Raw genomic sequence first — 16,112 nt, 5'->3', positions numbered from 1 at the left:
GTCTACTTTCAGCATGCATCTCTCATCCTGGGAGGATACTCCCAATACCCTTTAGTTGGTGCTCCCCTTTCTATATGAGCAGCCTTCACCCCCCAGCATGTGCGGATGGCCTCCAAGCCATGGAGTGAACCTCCTGATACTTATTTCGGCTATTCTTGGGTGTTAGTTTCCCATTTTGATACTTTATATTCCCCAGATGAATGAAATATTTCTTGTCCATCCCTCTCTTTCTGACTCATTTCACTTAGCATGATACTTTCCATGTAGTACCACTTGTATGTAATTTTCATGACTTAATCTTCTCTAACAGCTGCATAGTACTCCATTGTGTAGATGTACCAAGTTTCTTTAACCAGTCATCTGTTCTTAGGCATTCAGGTTCTTTCCAGATTTTGGCTATTGTGAATAGTGCAGCAATGAACATAGAAGTGCAGATGTCATTTCGGCTGTACTTTTTTGCTTCTCTGTGATATATTCCCAGGAGTGGTATTGCTGAGTCAAATGGGAGCTCAATTTCTAATTTTTTGAGAATCCGTCCATACTGTTTTCCAAAAGGGTTTAACCAGTCAGCAATCACACCAGCAGTGAAGTAGGGTCACTTTCTTGCCACATCCGCGCCAACACAGGTTGCTTTTGTTCTTTTGAATGTGGGCCAGTCTCTGTGGTGTGAAATGATATGTCATTGTTGTTTTGATCTGCATCTCCCTGATGATTAGTGATGTAGAGCATTTTCTCTTATGTCTTTTAGCCATTAATTTTTTTCTTTGGGAAAGTTTCTGTTCATTTCATCACCCAATTTTTTGATGGGGTTAAATGTTTTCTTCTTGTAGATTTCAACCAGTGCTTTGTATATCCTTAATATCAACCCTTAATTAGATGGGCATTGGGTAAATATTCTTTCACATTCTGTAGATTGTCTTTGTATTTTGATTACTGTATCTTTTGAGGTGCAGAAGCTTCATTTGTTTATCTCTGTTTCCACTTGGTTGGTTTGTGGAGTGTCGTCTTTGAAGATAGCGTTTGCCTCAATATTGTGGAGGGTTTTGCCTACCCTTCAATACTTTGCCGATATTTCAGTGTATCTTATGGATTTTGGCCTGATGTTGATATCTTTAATCTATTTTGATCTGACTTTAGTGTATGGTGTTAGGTCGAGTTCTAAGCCCAAATTTTGTATGTGGTTGTCCAGTTATGCCAGCACTATTTTTTGAAGAGGCTTTCCTTGTTCCACTTCACGTTTCTTCCTCCCTTACCAAAGATTAGATGTTCATAATTGGTGTTGTGTGTAAAGATATTCCACCCTGTTCCATTGGTGTGCGGTCCTGACTTTGTTCCATTACCATGCTGTTTTAGTTATTACCGCTTTGTATTAGAGTTTGAGGTTGAAGAGGGTAATGCCTCCCCACGTCTTTTTCCCAAGAATCATTTTAGCTATTCGTTGCGTTTGTTGTTCTATATGAATTTCAGGAGTGCTTGATCTATTTCATTGAAGAATTTCATGGGTATCCTTATCGAATCGCATTGAATCTATATAATGCTTTTGGGAGTATTGCCATTTTGACAATGTTGATTCTTCCTATCCATGAGCAGGGGATATGTTTCCATTTCATTGTGTCCTTTTTATTTCATGGAGTAGCGTTTTGTAGTTTTCATTGTAGATGTCCTTTACATCTTAGGCTGATTTCGAGGTATTTGATTTTCTGGGGCACAATTTTGAACGGGATTTTTTTATGTTACTTTCCTCTGTCTCATTATTTGTGTATAGGAGGGCCATGAATTTTTGGGCATTGATTTTATAGCCTGTGACTTTACTGCACAAGACTATTGTTTCTAGGAGTTTCTTGGTAGAGGCTTTATGGTTCTCGAGATATAGTATCATATCATCTGTAAATAGTGAGAGCTTGATTTCTTCCTTTCCTGTCTGGATGCCTTTAATGTCTTTTTCTTCCCTAATCGCTATTGCAAGTACTTCTAGTACTATATTGAACAGCCGTGGAGAGAGTGGGTATCCTTGTCTTTTCCCTGATCTTAGAAGAAAGGCCCTTATTTTTCTCCATTGAGGATAATGCTTGCCATGTGTTTGCCATAAATGACTTTGACTATCTTGAGGAAAGTTCCTTCAGAACCCATTTTGGTGAGAGTTTTTATTATAAACGGGGCCAGCACCATTTCTTAAAGATGATTTCCTTGCTCAACTTCACATGTCTTGCTCCCTTATCAAAGATCAGATGTTTATACATTTGGAGTTGTTTGTAGGGATATTCCACCCTGTTCCATTGGTCTGCAGTTCTGCCTTTATTCCAGTACCTTGCTGTTTTAATTGTTTGTTACTGCTCTGTAGTAGAGTTTGAGGTTGGGGGCTGTGATGTCACCCATCATCTTTTTCCCAAGAATTGCTTTAGCTATTCGTGGGTGTTTGTTTTTCCAAATGAATTTTAGGAGTGCTTGATCCATTTCATTGAAGAATTTCATGGTATCCTTATAGGGATCGCATTAAATATGTATAGTGCCTTGGGGAGTATTGCGTTTTGATAATGGTAATTCTTCCTATCCATGAGCATGGGATGTTTCCATTTACTCATGTCCTCTTTTATTTAGTGGAGTAGCGTTTTGTAGTTTTCTTTGTACATGTCTTTTACCTCCATAATTAAGGTGATTCCGAGGTACTTGATTTTCTGGGGCACGATTGTGAATGAGATTGCTTTTTTCATGTCTCTTTCCTCTGTCTCATTATTCGCATACAGGATGTCCATGGGTTTTTGTGTGTTGATTTTATAGCCTGCGACTTTACTGTCAACTCTATTGTTTCTAGGAGTTTCTTGATAGAGGCTTTAGGAATCTCTAGATGTAGTATCATATAATATGTGAATAGTTAGAGCTTTATTTATTCCTTTCCTATCTGGAAGCCCTTAATATCTTTTTCTTGTCTAACTGCTATTGCAAGTACTTCCAATATTCTATTGATCAGAAGTGGCGAGATTGGGCGTCCTTGTTTTGTCCCTGAACTTAGAGAGAAGGTTCTTAATTTTCCCCATTGAGGATAATGCTTGCTATACTTTTGTTGTAGATAGCTTTGATTATCTTGAGGAAAGTTCCTTCTAAGCCCATTTTGATGAGAGTTTTCAACATAAATGGGGGTTGGATCTTGTCAAATGCTTTCTCTGCACCTATTGATATGATCATATTTTTATCTTTAATTTTTTATATGATGGATTAAGTTGATTGATTTCCGAATATTCAACCATCCTTGCATCCCTGGGATGGATCCCTCTTGGTTATGGTGTATGATCCTTTTAATGAATTGTTGAATTCTATTTACTAGTATTTTCTGAGAGTATTTGCATCCGTGTTCATCAGGGGTATCAGCCTCTAGTTTTTTTTGTGGTGTCTTTGTTTCCTTTTGGTATTAGAGAGATATGAGCTTCATAGAAACTGTTTGGGAGAGTTTCTGTTTCTTCAATTTCCCGGAAAAGCTTGAGAGGAACTGGCAATAGGTCCTCATTAAATGTTTGGAAGAATTCGCTAGTGAATCCAACTGGACCTGGGCTTTTGTTTTTGGGAAGACTTTTGATTGCAGTTTCAATTTCCTTGATGTTAATAGGCCTATTTAGGTGCTGTAGATCTTCTTGATTCAGCCTTGGGAAATTATAGGAATCCAGGAATTTATCCATTTCTTCCAGGTTCTCTTGTTTCGTGGCACACAAACTTTCAAAGTAGTCTCTGATGATGTTTTGAATTTCTTGGTTTCTGTTGTGATATCCCCCTTCTCATTTCTGGTTCAGTTTAATGGGGTTCTCTCTTTCTTTCTTTGTGAGACTTGCTAATGGCTTATCTATCTTGTTCATTTTCTCAAAAAACCAGCGCTTGGTTTCATTGATCTTTTCGATTGTTTTTTTTTTTTTTTGGTTTCCATGTTGTTGAGTTCTGCTCTAAGTTTTATGAACTCTTTCCTTCTGCCTGATTTTGGCTCCTTTTGTTGATCCTTTTCTAAGATCTTGAGCTGTGAAAGCAAGTTGTTTATGTGCGCCCTTTCTTCCTCCTGAGAAATGCTTGCAGAGCTATAAATTTTGCATTAACACGGCTTTAGCTCCGTCCCATAGGTTCTGGTAGCTCATGTCTTCATTCTCATTTGTTTCCAAGTATCTTATGATTTCATCCTTGACTTCCTTCCTGACCCACTTGTTGTTCAGCATTTAGTTGTTTAATTTCCAGGCGTTTGATTTGGTTCTCTGTGTCTGTGTGTGATTCACTTCTATTCTCAGTGAATCATGGTATGAAAAGATTGTTGATACGATTTCTATCTTCCTGATTTAATTGAGGCATGTTTTGTTGCCTAGCACATGGTCTATTTTGGAAAATGTTCTGTGTGCACTAGAAAAGAATGTGTATTCTTTCTTTTTGGGCTGTTAAGCACTGTATTGGTCTATTAGCCCTCTCTCTTCTATTTATTTCTTCAATGCCAATGTTTCCTTGTTGAGTTTTGTTCTGTTGACCTATCCAGAGGTGATAAGTTGATGTTGAAATCTTCGGCTACTATTGTGTTGCTAGCAATGTCCTCCTTAAAATCTGTTAGCGGTAGTTTTAAATATTTAGCTGTTCCCTCATTAGGTGTGTATGCATTTAAGAGTGTTATTTATTTTTGTTGTACGTATCCCTTGATGAATAGAATATAGCCTTCGCTGTCCATCTAATATTTTTCAACCTGAAATTGATGCTGTCGGATACGAGTATGGCCATCCAGCTTTTTTGAGGGAGCTGTTTACTTGCAGGATTATTTTCCACCCTTTAAGTTTGAGTCTGTTTGCTCTGAATGTTCAGATGAGATTCTTTTAGGCAGCATAATGTTGGGTTCTGTTTCTAAATCTATTTTGTCACACTGTGTCTCTTAATCGGTGAATTTAAACTATTGACGTTGAAAGAAATTATTGTACTGGGGTTTTGTGTCATCTATCTGTAAGGGTTTGTTGTGCTTGTAGGGTTTGTCTTGTCTTATAGTAGCCTCTTTAGACCTTCTTTTAGGTTTCTTTCAAGTCTATGAAGTTCTTTAGTTGCTGTTTATCTAGAATATAGTGTACCTTTTCTTTGAGTTTGAGTGAGAGTTTAGCCGGATAGAGTATTCTTAGTATTCGTAGAGGCCACATTCAGCTGTATTCTGGGTTTACTCCAGATTCTGTGTTCAGTGGTCACTCCTGGCTGTGCTTGGAGAACTTTATGCTGAGTTGAGGATATAATTTGGGTCAGCTGTGTTCATGATAAGTACTTTTACCTGCTGTCCTTCCTCTTCAGCTCTGCCTTTCATTTCATTTTGAACTTTGTTGTCTGATAAAATAATGGACACTTCATTCCTTTTTTGTTACTAGTGAAACACAATGAAGTACAGTTGTAGATTTACAATTTTTCGTGCTTGGGTTTGATTACACAATGATCAAATACCCATCCCTCCACCAGTGCCCATTTTCCAATACCAAGGATAATATCCCTCCGACCTCCATCCCCCGCCTCTGTGGCAGGGCATTCCCTTTTGTTCTCTCTCTCCTTTGGGTGTTGTGGTCTGCAAGAGAGGCATTGAGTGGCAAACATGTTCAGTCCATAGTCTACTTTCAACATGCATCTCCCCTCCTGGGAGGATCCTCAAAACACCCTTTATATGGTGCTCCCTTCTGTATCTGAGCTGCCCTTTCCCCTAGAATGCCCGGCTGGCCTCTAAGCTATGGAGTAATCCTCCTGGTGCTGATCTCAGCTATCCTTGGGTATTAATCTCATATTTTGTTACTTTATATCCCCTAGATGAATGCAATCTTTCTATGTCTATTCCTCTCTTTCTGACTCATTTCACTTAGCATGATACTTTCCATATTGTACCACTTGTATGTAAAGTTCATGACTTCATCTTTTCTAGCAGCTACATAGCACTGCATTGTGTAGATGTACCAAAGTTTCTTTAACCAGTCATCTGTTCTTGGACACTCAGGTTTCTTCCAGTTTCTGGCTATTGCAAAGACTGCTGCAATGAACAAACAAGTGCAGATGTCACTTCGAATATACATTTTTGTCTCTCTGGGATATATTCCCAGGAGAGGTATTGCTGGGTCAAATGGGAGCTCAATTTGTAATTTTTTGAGAATCGTCCATACTGTTTTCCAAAAGGGCTGAACCAGTCGGCATTCCCACCATTTTGGCTAGGGTTTTCATCATAAAGGGGTGCTGGATCTTGTCAAATGCTTTCTCTGCATCTATTGATATGATCATATGCTTTTTATCTTTTCTTTGTTGATATGATGGATTATGTTGATTGATTTCCGAGTGTTAAACCATCCTTGCATCCCTGGGATGAATCCTACTTGGTCATGGTGTATGATCTTTTTGATGAGTAGTTGGATTCTATTTGCTAGTAGTTTGTGGAGGATCTTTGCATCTGTGTTCATCAGGGATATCGGCTTGTAATTCTCTTTCTTTGTGGTATCTCTGTCTGCTTTTGGTATCAGTGTGATACTTGCTTCGTAGAAACTGTTCAGAAGTGTTTTTGATATTTGATATTTCAGTTTCATGGAAAAGCTTAAAGAGGATTGGGAGTAAGTCCTCTTTAAAGATTTGGAAGAATTAACTAGTGAATCCATCCGGGCCAGGACTTGGGGAGACTTTTTATTACCATTTCAATTTCCTTGATGGTGATAGGTCTGTTAAGGTATTTCAGGTCTTCTTTGTTCAACCTTGGGAATCTGTAGGAGTCTAGGAATTCATCCATTTCCTCGAGGTTTTGTTGTTCCGTGGCATAAAGTTTCTCAAAGTACTCCCTGAGGATCCTTTGAATTTCTGTAGTTTCTGTTGTATTGACCCCCTTTTCATTTCTGATTCAGCTTATTAGGGTTTTCTTTCTCCCTTTCTTTTTGAGTTTTGCTAGAGGTTTATCGATCTTGTTAATTTTCTCGAAGAACCCGCTCTTAGTTTCATTGATCGTTCGGATTGTGTTTTGGGTTTCCGTCTCGTTACTCTCTGCTCTGAGTTTTATTATTTCACTTCTCCTCTTCGGGTTGTGCTTGTTTTGTTGGTCCTTCTCCAAGCTCTTAAGCTGTGAGGTTAGGTTGTTTATGTGGGCTCGTTCCTCCTTCCTGAAGAATGTTTGTAGAGCTATAAACTTTCCTCTTAACACAGCTTTTGCTGTGTCCCATAAGTTTTGGTAACTCGTGTCCTCATTTTCATTTGTTTCTAGAAATCTTTTGATTTCCTCTTTGATTTCCTTTCTAAGCCACTCATTGTTCAATAGCTCAATGTTTAATTTCCAGGTGTTTGATTTAGCTTTCTGTTTTTGTGTGTGATTTACTTCTAATTTTAGCGCATTATGGTCTGAGAAGATTGATACAATCTCTATCTTCTTAATTTTATGGAGGTAAGTTTTGTGGCTCAGCATGTGGTCTATCTTGGAGAATGTTCCATGTACGCTTGAGAAGAATGTGTATTCTGATTTTTGAAGGTGAAGTGTCCTGTATATATCTACTAAGTCCCTTTATTCCATTGTTTCTCTCAGAAGAAGTATGTCCTTGCTAAGCTTGAACTGGTTGATCTATCAAGAGGTGACAAAGCGGTGTTGAAGTCTTCCACTAGTATTGCGTTGCTATTGATGTCTTTTTCCAAATCTATGAGTAGTTGTTTTAAGTATTTTGCTGGTCTCTAATTAGGTGCATATGCATTTATTATTGTAAGTTCTTCCTGTTGTACAGATACTTTGATCAATAAGAAATGGCCTTCACTGTCTCTTATGACCTTCCTCACTCTGAAATCGATGTGGTCTGATATTAGGATGGCTACCCCAGATTTTTTATGGGAGCTGTTTGCCTGTAGGATTGTTTTCCAGCCTTTGACTCTGAGTCTGTGTTTGCTTTGACTATTGAGATGTGTTTCTTGCAGGCAGCAGAATGTTGGGTTCAATTTTCTAATTCATCCTGCCACTCTGTGTCTTTTAATTGGTGCGTTTAGCCCATTGACATTGAGAGAGATTATTGTTATGGGGTTTTGTCCCATTGTTCTGTTGAAATTTGGTGTATTTGAGGGGCCTGTGTTGCCTTAAATTAGCCAATTTATTTGTTCTTGTAACCATGGTTTTGAGTCTATGAAGTTCCTGAGCTGTTGTTTGTCTGTGAAACTGTGTGTTGTTCCTTCTATTTTGAATGAAAGTCTCGCTCGGTAAAGTATTTTTGGTGAGGCATTTATTTCATTGAGTTTTTTCACTATGTCCTATGTTTTCGGTCCCTGAGGGTTTCATCAGAAAAATTAGCTGTGAATTTTAAGGATGCTCCTTTGTAAGAGATTTCTTTCTTCGGTCTTGCTGCCCTCAGAATTTTGTCTCTGTCTAAGGTTTTGGTCATTTTGATCAGGATGTGTCTTGGGGTATTTTTATTCGGATTTCTTCTAGCTGGTACCCTTCGGGCCTCCTGAATGTGGCCACAAGTTTTCTTCAGCTCTGGAAACGTTTTAGCAATGATGTCTTTGACAGTTTCTTCTTCATCAAGGTTTTCTTCCTGTCCCTCTGGGACTCCAATAATTCTTATGGTACCCCTCTTGGCTTCATCACCATCTTCTCTTGCCATCTATTCCCGAATTGTGGGTCTCTTTTCCATTTTCTGATCTTTTCTGGAGAGTCTCTGAACTTCATCTTCGAACTCACTGATTCTGTTCTCAGCAGCTGTTACTCTGCTGCTGAGGCCTTCCACTTAGTTTTTTAATTTGCCTACCCGGTTTTTCAGGTCTGACATTTCTGATTGCATTTTCCTCATTTCTGCCTTCAAATCCTCTTGTCTTTTATTCGCATTGCTTTCCATTGTTTCTTTTAGTTCCCTAAGCATATTAAGTAGCTCCCTTCTGAATTCTTTGTCAGAGATGTTGTCTAACAGTACAGTACTGTTGATGTCCTCTGGGCTAGCCTCTTCAATAAGAAAGTTTGGTGGGCTTTTGCGTTGCTTTACCATTTTGACCAGTGTGATTTAGTCCTTCATGTTCACTGTTACTATTCTGCTTGATATGCAGTGTGAGTTGAGATAGGCTTATGAGTTATTGTCTACTGTGTTTGTAGTGGCTGAGCTAACCTAGAGAAGGTTCCATCTAAGAGGGTAGCTTATGGTTTCTATGGCATATGTAGTGGGAGAATATTTTGTGGCTGCAGTAGTGGCCGTGGCTCCACAAAGGGTCCCTGGCGCTGGGCACCGGGCTGTAACTGGTTAAATGAGGAGAAAGTACCCAGAGACGTTCAGCTTTGTTGCCGAGATATGGGCCTCAGTTCACGTCCAGTGCAGATCAAGGGAGAAAACTGGCTGTTCTAGGGGATCGAGCTAGCTGCGCATGCCCAGAGTCCCAAGCCCTGGGGGCAGGCTGTATCTGGTTGAATGAGGAGAGAGTACCCGGAGACGTTCAGCTTTGTTGTCGAGAGATGGGCCTCAGACTTTATTCCTTTTAAGGTAATTATTTGCCTGTAAAATTGTTTTGCAGCCTTTAAACTTGTGTTTACCATGACTGCTCAGATGTGTCTCTTGGAGGCAGCTGAAAGTTGGAATCAGTTTCTGATACATTGTGCCTGTGGATTAGCGAGTTCTGCCCATTGACGCTGGGTGAGATTACTGAGATTAAAGAATTTATTGAAAAAAACTGGGCTCAGATCTCTGCCTAACTCCATGTACAAAATTAAGATCAAAATGGATCAAAGACCTCAACATCAGACCAGAATCCATAAGGTACATTGAAGACAAAGTTGGCAAAACCCACGATCACATTGAAGCTAATGGTATCTTCAAAGATGTCATACCACTGGCAAAGCAAGTGAAAACAGAGATAGACAAATGGGACTATCTTAAACTAAAAAGCTTCTGCTCCTCAAAAGAAACAGTGACCAAAATACAAAGACAAGCTAGAGAATGGGAAAGGATATTCGCCGAATACACATCCGACAAGGGGTTGATATCAAGGATATACAAAATACTGATTGGAATCCACAAGAAGAAAACATCAAACCCCATCAAAAAGTTGGGCGACAAAATAAACAGAAACTTTCTCAAAGAAGAAATCCGAATGGCTAAAAGGCACATAAAAATGCTCTACATCATTAATCATCAGGGAGATGCAGATGAAAACAACAATGAGATATCATTTCACACCACAGAAACTGGCCCACATTCAAAAGAACAAAAGCAACCTGTGTTGGCGCGGATGTGGCAAGAAAGTGACCCTACTTCACTGCTGGTGTGATTGCCGACTGGTTCAACCCTTTTGGAAAACAGTATGGACGGATTCTCAAAAAATTAGAAATTGAGCTCCCATTTGACTCAGCAATACCACTCCTGGGAATATACCCCGGAGAGGCCAAAAAGTACAGTCGAAGTGACATCTGCACTTGTTTGTTCATTGCAGCACTCTTTACAATAGCCAGAATCTGGAAAGAACCTGAGTGCCCGGGAACAGACGAATGGTTAAAGAAACTTTGGTACATCTACACAATGGAGTACTATATAGCTGTTAGAAAAATGAAGTCATGAAATTTACATACAAGTGGTACTACATGGAACATATCATGCTAAGCGAAATGAGTCAGAAAGAGAGGGACAGACATAGAAAGAAGGCATTCATTTGGGTAACATAAAGTAACAAAATACGAGACTAACACCGAAGAACAGCTGTGATAAAAAGCAGGTTGTTCACTCCATGGCTTCGAGGCCAGCCGCACACTATAGGGGTAAAGGCAGCTCAGATAGAGAAGGGAGCACCAAATAAAGGGTGCTGGGAAGATCTGCTCAGAATGGGAGATGCATGCTGAAAGTAGACTATAGACAGAATATCATTGCCACCAAATGCCTCTTCTGCAAACTACAGTACCCAAAAAGGGAGTGCCCTGCCACAGAGCGGGGTTGGTGGTGGGTGGGAGGGATACTGGATTGGTAGGGGTGGAGAATGGGCACTGGTGGTGGGATGGGTACTCTATCATTGTATAACTGAAACCCAAGTACAACAACTTGTAAGTCTACAACTGTACCTCATGATGTTTCACTAATAAAACAAAAATATATTTAAAAAAAGCACAGTTTCTTTAGAGGTGAAGAAGCTGCTTAGTTTAAGATAGTCCCATTTATCTATCTCTGTTTTCAATTGCTCGGCCAGTGGTGTGACATCTTTGAAGATACCATTGACTTCAATGTGATGGAGGGTTTTGCCAACTTTGTCTTTAATGTACCTTATGGTTTCCGGTCTGATGTTGAAGTCTTTAATCCATTTTGATCTTACTTTTGTACATGGTGTTAGGCAGAGTTCTGAGCCCATTTTTTTGCATGTAGCCGTCTAGTTTTGCCAGCACAATTTGTTAAAGAGGCTTTCCTTATTCCACTTCACATTTCTTGCACCTTTGTTAAAGATTAGATGATCATATGATTGAAGGGAGATGTCAGTGTATTCAACCCTGTTCCACTGATCTGCAGCTCTGCCTTTGTTCCAGTACCATGCTGTTTTAATTATTACTGCTTTGTAGTGGAGTTTGAAGTTAGGGACCAATATGCTAAGACAGTCTACAGAATGGGAAAGGATATTCGCCCAATACACATCTGACAAGGGGTTGATATCAAAGATATATAAAGCACTGGTTGAACTCCACAAGAAGAAAACATCCAACCCCATCAAAAAATGGGGCAATAAAATGAACAGAAACTTTCTCAAAGAAGAAATCAGAATGGCAAAAAAGCACATGAGAAAATGCTCTACATCTTTAATCATCAGGGAGATGCAGATCAAAACCACAGTGAGATACCATCTCACACCTCAGAGACTGGCCCACATCCAAAAGAACACAATCCACCAATGCTGGCGCGGATGTGGCTAGAAAGGAACACTCCTTCACTCTTGGTGTGAATGCCGAGTGTTCAGCCCTTTTGGAAAACAGTATGGACGATTCTCAAAAAATTAGAAATTGAGCTCCCATTTGGCCCAGCAATATCACTCCTGGCAATATATCCCAGAGAGGCAAAAATGTATAGTCTAAGTGACATCTGCACTTGTTTGTTCATTGCAGAACTGTTTACAATAGCCAGAATCTGGAAAAAACCTGAGTGTCCAAGAACAGATGACTGGTTAAAGAAACTTTGGTCCGTCTACACAATGGAGTACTATGTAGCTGTTAAAAAGATGAAGTCATGAAATTTACATACAAGTGCTATTTCATGGAAAGTATCATGCTAAGCGAAATGAGTCAGAAAGAGAGGGATAGACATAAAAAGATCGCATTCATCTGAAGGATATGGACCTGTTCTCCCGTTGTTCATCTATTTGCTCGAGCAGACCCAGTAACGTCTCCATTGGAGACTTTGTTGCTACTGTGTTTGGCATATCAAATACATCACGGGAAGCTTGCCAGGCTCTACCGTGCGCGCGAGATACTCTCGGTAGCTTGCCGGGCTCTTCGAGAGTGGTTGAGGAATCGAACTCGGGTCGGCCATGTTGGCTGCTTGCAAGGCAAATGCCATACCACTGTGCTATCGCTCCAGCCCATCTGGGGGATATAAAGTAACAAAATAGGAGATTAATTCCCAAGAATAGACGAGATCAGTATCAGGAGGATTACTCTATGTCTTAGAGGCCAGCCGGGTATTCTAGGGGAAAGGGCAGCTCAGATAGAAAAGGGAGCACCAAATAAAGGGTGTTTGGAGGATCCTCCCAGGATGTTGAAAGTAGACTATGGACCGAACATCATTGCCACTCAATGCCTCTTTTGCAGACTACAACACCCAAAAGGAGAGAGAAAACAAAAGGGAATGCCCTGCCACAGAGACAGGGTGGGATGTGGAGGGATGGGTGTGGGAGGGATACTGTTATCCATGGTCGTGGAAAATGGGCACTGGTGGAGGGATGGGTATGTGATCATTGTATAATCGAAACCCAAGCACAAAATTTGTAAGTCTACAACTATACCTCTTGGTGTTTCACTAATTAAAAAAAAAGCACAGTAAAAACAAATATATTGCATGACATTGGTGTGCATTGCTCCAGAGAACTATTTGCCTTCAATCCACTAATGAAGTCATCCATGAAATTCCTAATGCAGAGTCTCTTGGATACCTGTCTTGATCTCTATGGCAAAAAGGTCTCTGACATTTTCAATTTCATATTTTACACGATGTGTGTAATTTTCTTGCCTAAATATTTACTTATTCTGTTTACTTTAATTGAAAATTAAAAAAAAATATTGAATCTCAGTGAAATACCCAGTTACAAGTTTGTGCATGAATGGGCTTCAGTTACATAGTGTTCCAACACCCATCACTTCCCCAGTGTACATTTCCCACCACCAATGGCCCCTGCTTCCTTGCTTCTGTTGCAGAACTTTTATTCTCTCCCTCCCTCCGTCCCTCCCTCCGTCCCTCCCTCCCTTCCTTCCTTCCTTCCTTCCTTCCTTCCTTCCTTCCTTCCTTCCTTCCTTCCTTTTCTCTTTCTTGCTCTTTCTTCTTTCTTTCTTTCTTTCTTTCTTTCTTTCTTTCTTTCTTTCTTTCTTTCTTTCTCTCTCTCTTTCTCTTTCTTTATCTTTCTCTCTTTCTTTGCTGCTTTCTTTCTCTTCTATGTCTCTTTAATCGAAAACTTCTTACATAATTGTATTTTTACCTATAATGTAAACCATTTAATTTAAATGGTATACACTGAAATATAATAATTTAAACTCTTTTTTAATTTTATTTGCTCTGTCTATACACATGATTATCAGAACAACTTTACCAAAGTTGATTAAAATAAAAATAATAAAAATTTAAAAAGAATTTATTGCTATCATTTCTGGGTAAGATTACTGAGATTATGTAATTTACTACTATCATTTATCATAAATTATGAGTTTTCATGACTTTCTATTTCTATGAGTTTCTATTGTCTTTTAAAGATCTTTCATTAATGCTCTTATAAAGTTGGTTTCAGTTACTATAAACTTCTCAAGCTGTTACTTGTCCAAGAAGCTTTGCATTATTCCTTCAAATCTCAATGATACCATAACTGGATAGTATATTCTTGTTGACATATTCACTTAACTGAGTTTTTTGCTATATCCCACCATTCTCTTCTTATTTGATAAATTTGCTGTGAATCTTATGAGAGACCCTCTGTATATAAGTTCCTTCTTTTTTGTTGCTTTCAGTGTTCAGAGACAGTATTCTCTGTCTTTGTCTTTTGTCATTCTGATTACACTGTGTCTTCATGTTTTTATATTTGTGTTACTTTTGACCAAGAATCCCTATGTCTCTGGAATACAAGTGCATTTATTCCTCAGTTATGGGGAATTCTTAGTAATTCTTAGCTTCTTTGGTAGTTCTTTGTTGATCTTGCCTTCCTGTTCCTTAGAGACCCCTAAGTTTCATCTGATTTTCCTCTTGAACTCATCCCATAGTTCTTTGATGTGCTTTTATTTTCAGACTTCCCCCCATCTTATGTTTTGTCTAGAGGTTTTCTGCATCTTAACGCCATGCTCAATGATTTGGTCCTCAGCTACTGAGGTCACTCCATTTCTATCATTTCTGATTATAGTTTACTCATTTCCTCTTTCATATTTTATTGCACTTTATTCACGGCCTGTACCATCAATTCTTTGTGCTCATTAAACATCTTATTATAGTGTCTCTAAAGTAATTTTTCTGGAAAGTATAGAGCTGTTGTTAGAGCCTTTAAGACTATTATCTTCACTCATTAACTTTAGGGAACTTCTACACTGCTTAGTAATTGTGTTTGCTGTGTTCTGAGGATAACTATTTTTAGTTTTCCCCTGCAAGAGCTCTCTAAGGGATTCATCTGCATTTCTCTTCCCTACTGGACCATTCATAGCAACTTTTCCCTGTGTACAGTTTGTGACTTTATGACCCAATGGATTGCAGGGTTATACTTGATACCATCTTCGCCCAGCCTTTCCTCAGGCTTCAAGTTAAACCTTAATTATTTCTAACCACTACCACTGCATTTTAGGCTTTTTTGTGGGATAACTATGATAGCTGTGTATGTAGTACTAATGACACAAAGGCATTAGAGGGCAGCCAGAACAACACAAGGATATGTGGGTCAGAGCAGAAGGTAAAAGTGTGTACAGTGTGAGTTATGAATAATAGAGCTAACGAGTGACCAATCCAAGGCAGCAGAATTTCCAACCTGGAATGAGGGGCAAGCTGTGGTCCAATTGAAGAGTCTGATTTTTGATCCCTAAGGCTATGAGGACTGACACTGGGGCAGGACCCTTTGGGGTTTCTGCAGAAAAAATAACACAAAGAGATTGGTACCACCTAAAATAGTGGTGGTTGGTGCTGGAGCAGGAGTGCCGAGGTTTTCTGACCTGAAATGGGGTCCAAGTGGCTAGCGGAGTTAGGGCTGCCATCCGTGCTTTCCCATACAGATAGCATCTAGCACTGGAGTAAGACTGGGTGGCTCAACTATTTCCTGTACTTGTTAAATGCAACATATGTATTCCATGGGGTGGGGGAATGAGATGCAGTGAGTAGTGAGATTTAGTGAATATTGACATGAAATGTATTTTTATATATATCATAGATGTTTGCAGCATAACTATCACTTTTATTTAAATAACATGACTTACAATACTGTTAATTTAATGTTTGTGCTTTAGACATACTGTGTTACAGAAGCACATCTTTAATTTAATCTTATAAATCAAAACTATGGGATCATTTGTGTACTTTAAATTTTTGTCTAGATAAATGTATGTTAAGTAACTTACCCAGATTATCTTTTTATGTTTTAGGAGACAGACAGTAGAAGCCTGAGAAGAAGATAAGCAACACATACTATTGTTATGTTGGTAATGTGACATGTCACATTATCTCAATAAAGCTCTGAAGTTTATGTAAAAGTAAATTGTGTCTTTTGTTACGTGTCTTCTTAGCAAATTGATGCCAGCATATTTGGCATCTTAAAATACTAAGATTCTGTTTAAAGCTGGTGCATAGAAGGAATATTTATGTCATTCTTTATTTCATTATTTGCTTCCTTCCTTCTCAGAATCCCTTTTGTTGCATTCCATAGATTCTGATACTTTGTTTTCATTTACATTAGATTTCAGGTATTTGTTGAGAAACATGTTGCTAAATCTCCACAGATTATAG

At 39.0% G+C, this 16,112-nt stretch overlaps 1 long non-coding RNA gene across 1 annotated transcript in view; it reads left to right on the top strand.

The window, feature by feature from the left end:
• LOC130036773 (uncharacterized) overlaps nucleotides 1–15,864 on the top strand; it is a 35,009-nt gene extending 19,145 nt beyond the window's left edge. Inside the window, exon 3 of the long non-coding RNA XR_008794442.1 lies at nucleotides 15,752–15,864. This is a non-coding gene — a long non-coding RNA (uncharacterized LOC130036773). The remainder of the gene's footprint in view (nucleotides 1–15,751) is intronic.
• The last annotated feature ends 248 nt before the right edge of the window (nucleotides 15,865–16,112 follow it).

Source organism: Sorex fumeus, unplaced genomic scaffold (genome assembly GCF_029834395.1).
Source record: "Sorex fumeus unplaced genomic scaffold, SorFum_2.1 ptg000065l, whole genome shotgun sequence".
Taxonomy (NCBI): Eukaryota; Metazoa; Chordata; class Mammalia; order Eulipotyphla; family Soricidae; genus Sorex; species Sorex fumeus.
The sequence above is the reverse complement of the archived record's forward strand: the minus strand, read 5'-3'. Positions and strand labels throughout refer to the sequence as shown.